This window comes from Stegodyphus dumicola, chromosome 1 (assembly GCF_044657685.1).
Source record: "Stegodyphus dumicola isolate Sdum_Otavi_A_Nest chromosome 1, ASM4465768v1".
In the NCBI taxonomy this organism is placed as follows: Eukaryota; Metazoa; Arthropoda; class Arachnida; order Araneae; family Eresidae; genus Stegodyphus; species Stegodyphus dumicola.
Genome location: NC_140768.1, coordinates 118529064 through 118541743, shown reverse-complemented (window position 1 = coordinate 118541743; position 12680 = coordinate 118529064). Strand labels below are relative to the sequence as shown.

Below are 12680 nucleotides of genomic sequence, written 5' to 3'. Positions count from 1 at the left end.
TGGTATACCGAGTTGTTCGAGCCTAATTTCCTTTTCCACTCGAATGTTACAACTCCATTTTCTAGTCTACAGAAGGCGCTGCCCGTGCCGTTCTCAGTTTTGGAGCCATCTGCGAAAAGGCTATTACTGTACCTCTGAATTGGTTGGTAGTTTATACTGATACCGTCAGAGAGATTAAAAGCTGCTGGATGAAAGTTATTGCAGTTGTTTTGCTCCTCGTAGTCCGAGTGGTGATAACTATGACCCCAGAGTGTTGAAGTTTGACCCAGCCTGGTAACCCTTACGATAGCTGCCTCCCTTTCTACTATCAAATCTAGGGTAGGAATTCCTGCTAGTTGTTGTAGGGCTAGTGTTGACGTGGTACGGTAGGCCCTGCATACTTGAAGTAGCTGCTGTCTCTGAATAGAGAGCAGGGATCTTTTCATATGAGAGGTAAGTTCGCCACCCCAGATTGCTGCTCCATAAGTTATTACTCTTTCTGTAATGGTTCTATGCCAGATTTTTAGTAGCTTAGATGAGATACCCCATTTATGTGAAGTCATGCGTCTCATGTTGTTGCTTAGGATGCTAATTCGAGTCTTAAGATTCCTGACATGTGGCATCCAAGAAAGTCTGTTGTCGAGTAATAGCCCAAGATATTTCAATTGGGGGAAACATTTTACCGGTATCCCATGGAGTTTAATGCTTGGGTTGCGTCTTAGCTGCCTGCTGCGTCCTATGAGCAAAGCTTTAGTTTTCTCTGCCGAAATCTGAAGCTTATGTGCTCTGGCCCATTGGGAGAACAGATCAAGACAGTATTGAGATCTCATTTCGAGGTTACTCCTTCCTGCCACAACTAGCATAAAATCGTCCGCATAGGCTATGATTCGAGCGTATTCCACGCTCTCAAACTGACGAAATGCCGAGTTTGCCACTATATTCCACAGTGTTGGTCCAAGGCATGACCCCTGTGGGCATCCTCTAAAGACATTTTTGACATAAATGCCGCTGTCTGATGTTACTTGTACACTTCGATCTTGAAGGTACGAGCGAAGGATGGTAATAATGGCTGTTGGGCACGCCATGTTGTGCAGCAAATTTATTACGTCTGGCCACCAAAGGGAGTCAATGGCTCCCTTGATGTCAATGGCTATTGCCAGTGAGTGCAAATTGTTATCCTTGTTCTGTTTGATAGTGGCCATTAAGTCTTTTATGGCATGTTCAGTTGAGTTGCCCATTCGGAATCCATATTGGTTGGGATGCAGGGCATTGTTCCTTTGCAGGAAGAAGTCCAATCTGTAAAGAATTACTCTTTCCAATACCTTACCGAGCGCTGGCAGTAGACAGACTGGCCCGTAGGATGTAGGTTCTGCCGGAGTTTTGCCTGATTTTAGGAATAACGCCACTTCTGCCAACTTCATATTTTTAGGAAAGTACTGATGTTTCCAGCAAGCTGAAATGACCGAAAGGAATAGTTTTGGGAATTCCCGGTGTATATCTCTAATTATGATATTATCAATTCCATCCGGACCTGGAGCTTTTTTGGGTGCCAGAGTACGTATGATGTTATCCACTTCCATTTGCGTAGGAGGGAGTTCGTCTCTTCTGGTAACTTGGCGAAATTTCATACTGTAGGTTTTTCTGGCTTCCTCTTGCTCCTCTAAGAAATCCTCTTCATCATCATGAGGAAAAACTGCATTTATGATCTCAGTGATTACTTCGATGTTGGATGAGGCAGTGCTATTCACCACAGGCGAAAGGGTCGTAGGACGAAACACCTTGTTACATGTTATCTTTTGAGTAGGTCCAAAGGCTTTAGTGACATTACTACAGTAAGTTCTCCATGAGATTAACTTGGCCTCTTTAATTTTTCTTTTATATAAAGCTCTGGCTTTATTGTATGTTATCATTTTGAGTTGCCGTAGATATGGATCTACCGTGGATTGTGCTTTTCTGCGAAGTGCTCGAACTCTGCTCCTCTCTGTGTTAAGCTCTGGTGACCACCAGGATATCGAGTGTTTTGCCTTTACAGATTTCAAACGATATGCTTTGTGGGCGGCTTGCACTATTTTTGTAACTAGTAAGTCGTAGAGATTATCTAAGGAGTTTCCGTCCTGGCAGTTGTTGAAATCTTTGATAAATTTCTCTACATGCGCTCGAATGTGTTCCCGTAAAACGGAATGTCCTCCAAATGCCGTTTTGAATCTTTTCTTTATTATGTAGTCTATAGGAGTATCCAGCCTGTAAGTAATAATTTTGTGATCACTGAGTGACGGCAGGTCACTCACTGTCCAATCTTGTATGTACGGAGTTGTATTGGGAGTTGATATTGTTAGATCTGGCCACCCTCGAGCTCTAGATGTTTCAAAGGTAGGCGGTGAGTCCTGAGCGTTGATGACAATAAAATGCTTACTGTCCAAGAATTCGAGTACCGCAATTCCCCTTCGGTTCTCCGAGTCAGCACCCCATAGTTGACTGGTGGCGTTAAAGTCTCCTGCTATGATACAGTGTGATGCCCCAGTTAGAAGGTTAGAATTAAGTTCCTCTAATAGAGAGGTAATATCTTCGCTCGGGGGTAGATACACAGCAATAATATCAATGCTGCAATTACTAGTGTCTAGTCTGATGGAGACTGTATGCTCTGTGATTTTCATTAGGAGAGGGGAGAGAGGGCCACTGTAAATAATCGCAGCTAGCTGATTCTTTGAGAGAAACGTTCTGCTGTGTGTTGGAACACTAGGAATCACTCCGTTGTAAATGTATGGCTCTTGGAAGATTTCGACATTGGCAGCAGTATGTGTCATTACTTGCAGCGTATTTATGGTTGCTGCGTAGCACTTCTGCAAGTTACACTGTAAAATCGAAGACCTGCTATATGTTTATTTAGTGTCATCTTGGTTTAGTTCTTTGCAGTGGTCCTTCTCAGACTCTCGAAATGGGCTCCATACACTGGGCAGGAACTTGAAGTAGCTGGGTGATCTGTGCTGAAAGAGGTCCCTTTTTCAGAATTACTACTGCAGCAATTAGTGCAACTCACTTTTTTCGAGCTACACTCCTGCGTCGGGTGGCTGTTACCACACTTCGCGCAAACTGGAGCGTTTTTACAGTTCCTGCTATAGTGACGGAACTCCTGGCAGCTGTAACAGCGTATGATCCTAATGTACGGACGGAGAGGACAAGACTCAAAACCCACTAAAAGACGGCCTAGCTTAACTAGGTGTTCTGCTGACTTAGGGTCTATGTCTATCACCCAGTTTTTCCTTCCGCTTTGCCCGGAACGGCTTGCTCGTATTTGAAAAGCACTGGGATTGAAATTGGGCAGTTGGTCTACAAGTGCTGCTGTTAGATCTTCTTTTCCTAGATTCTCAGGTACTCCAAAAATAATTACATTTTTCCTTCTTGGCTTGGGCTCCCGAAATTCAAGTGTCTCTAGAAGTGCTGGCCTGTCCTCGATTGCCTGTTTCAGGCGTAGCAGGTGAGCTTTTTCTCGACACCGGATGAGAAGCTCTCTGGACCTTGTCGGCCGAATCTGCACTAAAGTGATCCCTAGCTGGGAGGGTTTCAAATCTGCCGAAAGTTGAGCTTTAATCCCTTCGGGTGTCCGTGTGGAGTTCTTTGATCTTAATAATAGAACGTGCTCCGATAGAACTGGAGAAGATCTTGAAGGTGGAGAAGTTTTCCGATTCTTTCGTGTCACCTCAGTGAAGGAATATTCTTTTGTGGACTGTTCTTCTGGGGCTGAGGATTCCACTGCTTGATAAGACTCGGAATGTTGAGGATTCTCGTGAGATGGCTGTAAACTGTGTGCGAGTTGCTGTTGTTGCAAAGCCAAGACTTGTCCCTGTAGCTGGGCGAGATAAACCTCTTATTCCGTTAACGTTATGCGAACGGTGTTCACAAAATATGTAAATTGCTTTCTTTCAGAAGCGTTTAGTCTGCGAGATTCCTTTGCTTGTAAGATGAATAACTGGAGTTGGTTACAGATGTGGTTAACTGCTTCCAACCTGGAGTTAGGTGTCGATGTGCTAGCAGCACCTTTAACAGAAGGGGAGAATGTTGAATATTATGCTCCTGATATTAGGCTGGTGGAGCACCGTTTATGCATCTTCCAAGGGACAATTCTCAAACGACGTATAAATGAGAAAGATGTATAAACAAAATGTTAATTTACGACGTGAAACATGCATATATCAGCTGCTTAATTTTGATATTACTAACCTACTACTGATACGACACAATTTAATTATCTTGCTTTCAATGTGCTTAAAATATTAATTATGTACAAACAAATTTAAAATTAATATTTTAAATAACTATTCAATTAATATTAATATTTTAAACAATTAAACTTTTTTTAATAATTAATATTTTATAAATTAATTATTTAAACAAATAAATTCTGCCTCACCTAGTTTACTTAACACAGCGTCCTGTTTAGAGGGAAAAAAACCTTACGTATTTTTCCTTCAAAGCATTCCTTTCAGTCATGAACTTTTTCCCCCACTCCTGCACCAGACTGATTTCTCATGTTGTTGTTGTCCTTCCTACTCTCATTTTAGGAGGTATTTGAACGGTGGAACTACGAAATGTAAAACCAATGTGGTAAGTGAAGCAAAAGGGACGTATAAGCGGTTGATGCGACGTATAAAAGGAATATTTTACTATTAAAAATAAAAAGAACTGAATCAGGACCAAGATGACGTATTATTGTAAAAGACGTATAAATGAGAAATATATAAACGGTGCTCCAGTGTTACTTTTCATTCACGAATTTTTATTGTTATGGTACGTCAGAAGCAAATTCTTGACTTCTTACAAACATGGAGGTTTTCTTCTGTTGCTAATCAGTATTATCTTCTTAATTCTTGGATCTGTATAGCACGTTAAGAGCACCATAACTCATTCATTCAGTTTTTTTTAAACCAGCTACTGTTTCATTTTTAAATAGTAATGAATGTTCTAATAATTATTTGCAACACCATCCAGTTTTGTCTGAATTTAAATTTTGTGTGGTTATAGTCATTTAGCAATCCATGCAATACGCCGTTTATCAGCCGCTTGGTGATCTACCTCTTTTTTCTCAAAATGCAGTTTTTGAAGAACAATGTTGAATTCCTTTCTCCGAATCGTGAGCCATCGGTTAGGTGACACAAAATTCTTTTCTACAATTTACCACATTAATAAAGGTCTACAGAATGAAATTTTGATAAATCTTTGAATTTTTCTTTTATACTGTTTATTAGTATATTGGATCTTTAAGACTTGTTTTTAATCTTAAAAGCGAAAGCAGTCTGTGTTTTTGCAAAAATCTACGGATATTAACCGATATTTTAAAAAAAATTGAAACATGCCAGATCATGTCTCTAGAATGTGTATTATGTAGTTATTGGCAATAAAGTGTTTTTGTTAAAGCACCACCATTTAGTTTTACTTTAAAATTTACATCGTGTTGTTAAAAAATATTGCCAAATGAAAATGCAATTAATAAAAGGTTATTATATTTCCAACTGAAGAATCTTTCGTTAATTTTTATATTTAATTTACTTTTTCCGTCTAAAAGTTATTAAAAATTTAAAGATCTTAAATTTTCAAACCACCTGAACATGAAAATAATCAGCGGCAAAATTTTGGAGCACAAAATTTTAATTTTAATTTTATTTTACTTCTAAAGAGTTTTATAGCTAAAAGAGCTCATGTATTCGTTTAATATCGTTTGGTAAATTTAAGAAATGCTTTTAATACGAAACATATTCCCAAATTCTAATCAAGAAATATTTATAAGAATTACAATTTAAAAATTTCAGTGCATTTAATTATCTCAGGAAAAGTATTTGATGTTATTTTATTCCAATTATTTCTGCTCTTATGATGCTAAATGATTCAAAGTAAATACTTAAGACAAATATTTAAAAAAATAATTTTATTAGGAAACCAAACGATTGAAATAAAGGTAAAAAATTAGTGTTTAAAGAAAGAATTCTGTTATTATGATTCGAAATGATTCAAAGTGCATAATCTAAGACCAAAATTTAGAGAAACAGTTTTATTATTATAGAGTAAAATGACTGAAATTGCAAGTCTAAGATTAATAATTAAAGAAAGAGTTTTGTTATTATGATTCGAAATGATTCAAAGTACATGTCTAAGACCAATATTTAAAGAACAAAAATTATTATTATAAAACCAAACGATTCAATGTACATGTTTAAAACTAATATTTAAAGAAAAAATTCTCTTATTCCGATCCTAAATGGTCAAAGTGACATGTCTAAGATAAATATTTAAAGAAGTAATTCTGTTATTATGATCCGAAATGATTCAAAGCACAGTTCTAAAATCAATATTTAAAGAAAGAAGTTTATTATTATGAAACCAAACGATTAATAGTACGAATGCTTAAAACTAGTATTTAAAGAAAATTTTATTATAATGAATATGAATGACTCTATCCAAGGTTCGCAATATATGACATTAGTAGCCTGTTTTATTAATTTTATAAGCGCTGTAAACATTTATAAGAATTATTATTTAAGCGTAATACAAATTAAATATGTTTTAAGTTATATTAACTGCATATATTGTTAAATATAAAACAAGGATTTAAATAATTGAAAGCATTTGTTGCTTTCAGATTGCTCAATTTTCCAAGGGAATACAGATTGATTAAATATGAAAAATAAATTAATGATCTTGTGTTATATCAAAGGACAATGCTTTGAGAACTGTCGAACTGTTCAGGCCAAAATTAATAACAAAAAGAAAAAAAAATTGAAAGCTTTCAGATTTTACATTACGCCCAAAGGGGTGTTTTGTAACGTTTTGTGTGTTACCTTTATTTATTAAATATCATGATCATCGAACTTAAACCATAAAATTCATTTCAACAGCAATATTGCAAAGTAATTTTAAAATGAGCATATCTTTAGAATTTCCGATATACAGTCTCGCGCACTGGAGATTTTTTTTTTTTTTTTTTTTTTTTTTTGGTACAGTGTTGCCATTGCTCGCTTTTAAATAGTTGAGTTTTTTAATCAAAAATTCGTTAAAGTTTTACAAAATCTGAAATAGATAATAAAACAAATTCCAAATTTGGGCTTTTAGATGCCCATATTCGGGTGGAAAAGTACGTTATTGAAAATTTGATGACTCCGTTATTTTATCCCATACCGTTATTTTATCCCAATACCGTTATTTTATCCCAATGCAAGAAACATACATACTTCATGCAGATTCTTCATTATTTAATTTCTTTAAATATAATACCACGCTCTAATATATGGTGATAACAATTTAAAAAGTGAATCAACGTTTATAGTGAATCAACACAAAATACCAAAACGGAATTAGTAGTTCTTCAGGGCAAATTGCCCCTTTGGACTAATAACAAATAAAACCTTAACCGTAAAATAAATGTTTACGTGTTGAATTTGCAGTTTTGTTTATGAGCTCACTGTCTCGTTTTGTGTTGATTAATAATGAAGATTTAACCAACAGTACTTACATAACGTTTTTATATGTGTGAGCCTATTAAACATGTGTGAGCCTATTAAATATGTGTGAGCGTTTTTATATGTGTGAGCCAATTTTCAGATGTAACTCCATTATATGCAGCAGTCATCTGCGAAAATATTTAAGGTAGAAGTTAGCTTAGCAACTGCTGCTTTTTCCATCGAGCATTCCCTACTCCCTTTTCCTATCCTATCAGGATTGCATTAAAAAAATGATTATGCGGAAGTGCTTTTTAAAGAAACGCTGAGAACCCAAAAAAACCACATGTTGTTTCGTACGAAGCCGGTTCAAGAAATACAGTAAATGTGTTTCGCAAGAGTAATTTTTCCGGAGTTTCGTTCAATCGAAATTTCGTTAATTCAAAATTTGTTTTTGTTCCCTTCAGTTTCATTTTATTGAAGTTCGACTGCATTTTAATTTTGACGTTAGTATACAGGTCAAGCAAAGTTCTATAGTCGAAGTAACAGAATATTCGGTGTTAGATGCATCATTTATTAATTACCATAGCGGTACGAAGTTAATAACTTTTGTTAAAATTATTATTAATAGGTGTGTTTATAAATAATTCAATCCCTTACACCTATAAGTAAAGCATGTATTTTTTTAACATATGCAAAAGAAATGCAAGGTCTTATGCTGAGATAAGATAACAGCGAAATGAAAATAACATCCGAAAAATATTTTCAGGTATTAAAATTTAATAAATAAATAAATGAAAAAATCAGAAATTGCTACCATTGAGCAAAGAAAATTTGAAATCTTATTTCTCGTGATTTATTACGAAAGGGTAAAGTTACCGCATCATTGATGATCGTGAAACCAAAACCTTTTTTAATGGCATGAGTCTCATAAAAATTTTCCTTCCGCGTAGTGGCAACAGGCATCTACTCTCTGTTTCGCCGGACGCCGCTCACAGCGCCATCGTTATACCATCGTCTGCTCGACGGCGGATACTCTCACTTTGATAAGCGAGGGTGGGTTGTCGGATTCGCGGCTGTTCCCCGCGCAGATGATCTGTAAGCGAAAGGGAAAAGGTTCGAAAGGATATTAAGTCCGGGATTAACAATGGTCAGAACGATTTTGTGTGTTCTACTGTACAGGTGTGGATTAATTCCATCGTAACTGCTGATTTTGTTTTCTGCGGGTAATGATGTATTCTGTGTTCGATTCTCACGACAATCTGGTGACTATGCTTGGTGTGATAGCACATTAAACAATGCGAAATGTTCATTCCGTAGGCAAAAATTGAGCATGATAACAAATTGCTATTGGATTATCAACAATTAATAAAATCAAGTAAAAATTATGAGAAATGTACTGAAGTGCATATTAAAACGAATTATTCGTGCATAGTTTTCAAGTTTATTTCTGAAAAAGCGCTTGTTTCTGTCTTTGTAAATGCCAACAAGTGGGAAAGAGTTTTATGAGAAAGGAGTTATTTATTGAGAATCAATCTTAGATGAAAATTAATGTAGACTACTGCATGATAAAGTAAACACTGCAGCATAAATACTGTTATAATTATTATTTTTGATCTCAGTCAATTTCAAGTTTGTTTATTAATTATCTTTTTATCATTAAGAAAAGTTCTGATAGGGAAGATAAACAATGTTTTGCATTTATCTATAAAATATCATTGTATGCATATAATAACTCTGATAGAATAAAAAGCAAATGAAATTTATCGCCTGTTTAGTTCTGGAAAGATAAAAGAATTATCATATTTATAGGTATAATGTGTTAGATAAATATTTAGCGAACGATACTGGCTCCAAAGATGTGCATTAGATAAATATTTAGTGAAAGATATTGGCAAAAAAAGAAACTGTGGTTACATCAACATTGGTAGCCTGAAATCGGGTTATCCTTCGCGCTTGTGTGTAACTTTTTGATAACTTACGCGAGTGACAATATTTGAGGAAAACAGCTGGATTTGAAGGTCGACCCATTTTCATAACAGCATGGAGCAAGGTGAGTACTTATGTCGTTTGCCATACTCTCTCTTTATTTATTTTATTTCAAAAGTGAAAAATTTTAATGACAGCGCTGTTTAATATTTTCGTTGCCAAATCTGTCAAGTCGCAATAATTACAATTCCTTTTTTTATTATTATTGTAACTTGCTGAACTACAATTTAGTTTTAGAATGTTTAAAGCTTCGAAAATAAGTAAGAAAAAAAAAGGTTTTAGTTCAATAATTTATATAATAATATATTAACTCATTAAACAGAAAAGATGCATTGTTAGAACAGCCACTAATTTCAATTAAGAAAAATTTTATATAAAAATGTAGAAAAACGAAAGAAAATATTTGAAGCTTTTAAAATTAAAGAAAATGTGAATCACTTTTTATTTTGTTGGCAAATTCAGAACAACATTCTTTCAAATTAAAATATATAAATAATTCATTTTTTTATAAATTCAACCGAATATCTTTCTCTTTCGTTTATCCATTTAAATGATATGACACTGAAATTTCTTTCACAGTATGCTTTCACAGATGCTGGAGGAAATGAAAACACGTACGAAACGACTTATAAAATATGCGTACATTCATATCAGCTCTTTTTAAAAATCATTTGTCACTTGCTACTAGATGTTTTGTATCTTCTAAGTTTTTTTTTTTTTTTTAATTAATGTTGTTTTGCCAAAAGTATCATCCATATTCAAATCCAACTTTTCTTTTAGCTTCGAATCTTCAATAACTTGAATAAATTTCTAGTGTGCTGGAAATAAATTATTTAACAGGCTTAGAACTGACAATCTGCAAAATGTAGCATTTTCATCAAAGTGTCCTAAATAAGTAATTGGTAAAGGGAGAAATATTTTAACCTTCAATAATCTTTGAAATTCTACATTACTTAATTTTTTTCAAATGCTGATGAACTTGAAAGCCAAAAAATTCGTCTTTATATCAATACTGAAATTTATTTCTTTTAAGCTGATCGAAACACTGAAAATAAGTACGGCAAAATTTTTTCTCTCTATTTCTTCAACGGCTAAGCTGAGAATATTGATGTTAAATGTCGCGAGAATAATAAATATATTTATTTCAATAGTCGAAGTGATTTCTATAAAATTATAATCAAGAAGTAGTTTGAGTATTTGTTTAGAACAATCAGCTGATCTGTTTAAGAAATGAGAATTTAAATGATTTTTAATTTCGAAATTAAGGACATCTGTCATTTTTTCTACCCCCCCCCCAAAAAAAAAAGGACAAGAACAGGAAGTCGGAGTGAAGAACAGTCCTTTCCAAAAAAGGGCGATTGGTAACCCTAACGACTATTGAACAAAGCTATGCATTATACTGATATTTGAAAATTTTAAATTCGAATTTTTAGATTTTTTTTCCGCTTAGAATTCGCATTTTATTAATGGTTCTTCAGCAATATAAAATATTACTGTAGCAAATGAATAAAGAAATTTTGCTAATAAAAATGGAGTTAAAAAAATAGTCCTTTGAAATTATTGGAAGTGCTAAACCAACATTAATCAGTATAATAGTCATAAATTTGCAGCCCAGAATTCGATACAAAATCTTCAAAACTAGCAGTGGCAGACCTACAGCTATCCAGGCCCGTACCAGAATTCTCCCTGAGGCCCTCCGTGTTGGAATGTCAGCATACAAAATGTCAATATAAATATGTTTTAACATTTATTTAATTAAAATTAAATAGTTAAAATGGTTTGGAAGAAAAAATCTTAAGACTAAAGTAAAAATAACTAAATCTAGCAGACAAACATATGTTTTTAATAAAGATAAAAAGGCTTATTAATCTGGCATTTTTGATGATTTAAAAATATTTTTAACTTTTCTGTCAATGAAAAAGCTAAAACAGTTTTTTACGAGCTTCGGCATCGGAAATTTTTACTTACAATCTGTAGGCCTCGCGGAATAATTTATGGAACACGAGGAGTTTTGTATATGTTTTTTTTAATTGGAAAAAAAAATGCAACGGATTGCTAAACCGTTAAGATCTTACTCGGCTCACTGTTGATCGACTTCAATTTTGAAAAGCTTCTCTCTCAAGAAGCAGCCGAAATACACATTGTAAAAATGTCATTAGTGCCAAGTATAAGTTAGGGACTGATTCTTGAAGGTCCGTTTCTACAATAAACTTTAACATTTTCAATGCAGACCACTTTTTATATTCGTCATTTTTTATATTCCTACATGTAGGTATATGCTTAAAATCTTTTCTTCTTCGGTACATATGCTTAAAAAGTTCTTCGGAGGCCACCCCTGATCAGAGCGCTGAGGCGGTTCGCCCTCTCCCTCGGTACGCCCCTGGAAACTAGTCCTGCAAATTTAAGAATATGACGCTAATTCTTATTGCATTATATAATCTCTTATAAGCATTATTCGGCGTGTTATTTTAACTCAGATTAGTTCTTTCAAATATTGTAATGGTACTCGAATAATTTTCATAGCAAAAAATTTACGCCACATATTTAATCATAAACAATTATTACTTTATAAGTAATCACGGCTTAATTTCTAAAATTAGAAGTGCCGGAGCGCTATGGAAAACCGTCAGGAAATAGGATATAGGATAAATAAGTCGGTAAAATTACTAATAAAAAAATATGTTGTATAGACATTAGGATTTTTTGGAAGTCGGAGAGATGAAAAATTAGCAACCGCCTTCGCCAAGAATCGAACCACGGACCTCTGGAATAACAGCCCAGCGTACAGAACCACTGCACCACGAAGGCACGCTATGAAAGTGGGAGAAATGCCTTATATACTTCCCTTTTCAAAGGGCGACTGGGGTTTTCAGGGGACCCAATCGCCAAATCCTGCGTGTGGAGAAACCTCATCCAACACTCTTTTAGTTCGGGCGCAACTGTAGAGACATTAGGTATTTTTTTGGAAGCAGGAGAATTGAAAAATTAGCAAACGCCTTCGCCAGGAATCGAACCACGGACCTCTAGAATACCGGCCCAGCATGCAGAACCACTACACCACGAAAGCACGCTAGAAAAGTGGGAGAAATAACTTATAAAGTAAAAAATTATCAACTATTAAAATTGTTAAACAATTAAAATTATTGATAGAATATAAGGAGATAAATATAATAAGTTATTAAATAAATGTAAATATTTAAATAATAAAGTGAAGTACTCGACCTTGACTTGTTTGGCGTTGCGACTGGAATTTAAATTTCACACAAAAACTGAGAAATAGCTCAA

General features: G+C 34.6%; 1 protein-coding gene across 3 annotated transcripts in view; it reads left to right on the top strand.

Annotated features, from left to right (window-relative positions):
* The first annotated feature begins 8441 nt into the window (after positions 1-8441).
* The window catches only part of spdi (sperm antigen with calponin homology and coiled-coil domains split discs), a 249616-nt gene continuing 245377 nt past the window's right edge, over positions 8442-12680 (top strand). For all 3 annotated transcript variants that reach the window (XM_085819744.1, XM_085819739.1, XM_085819741.1), the window contains exon 1: positions 8442-9459. The gene's annotated coding sequence lies outside the window, so the exon portion shown is untranslated. The remainder of the gene's footprint in view (positions 9460-12680) is intronic.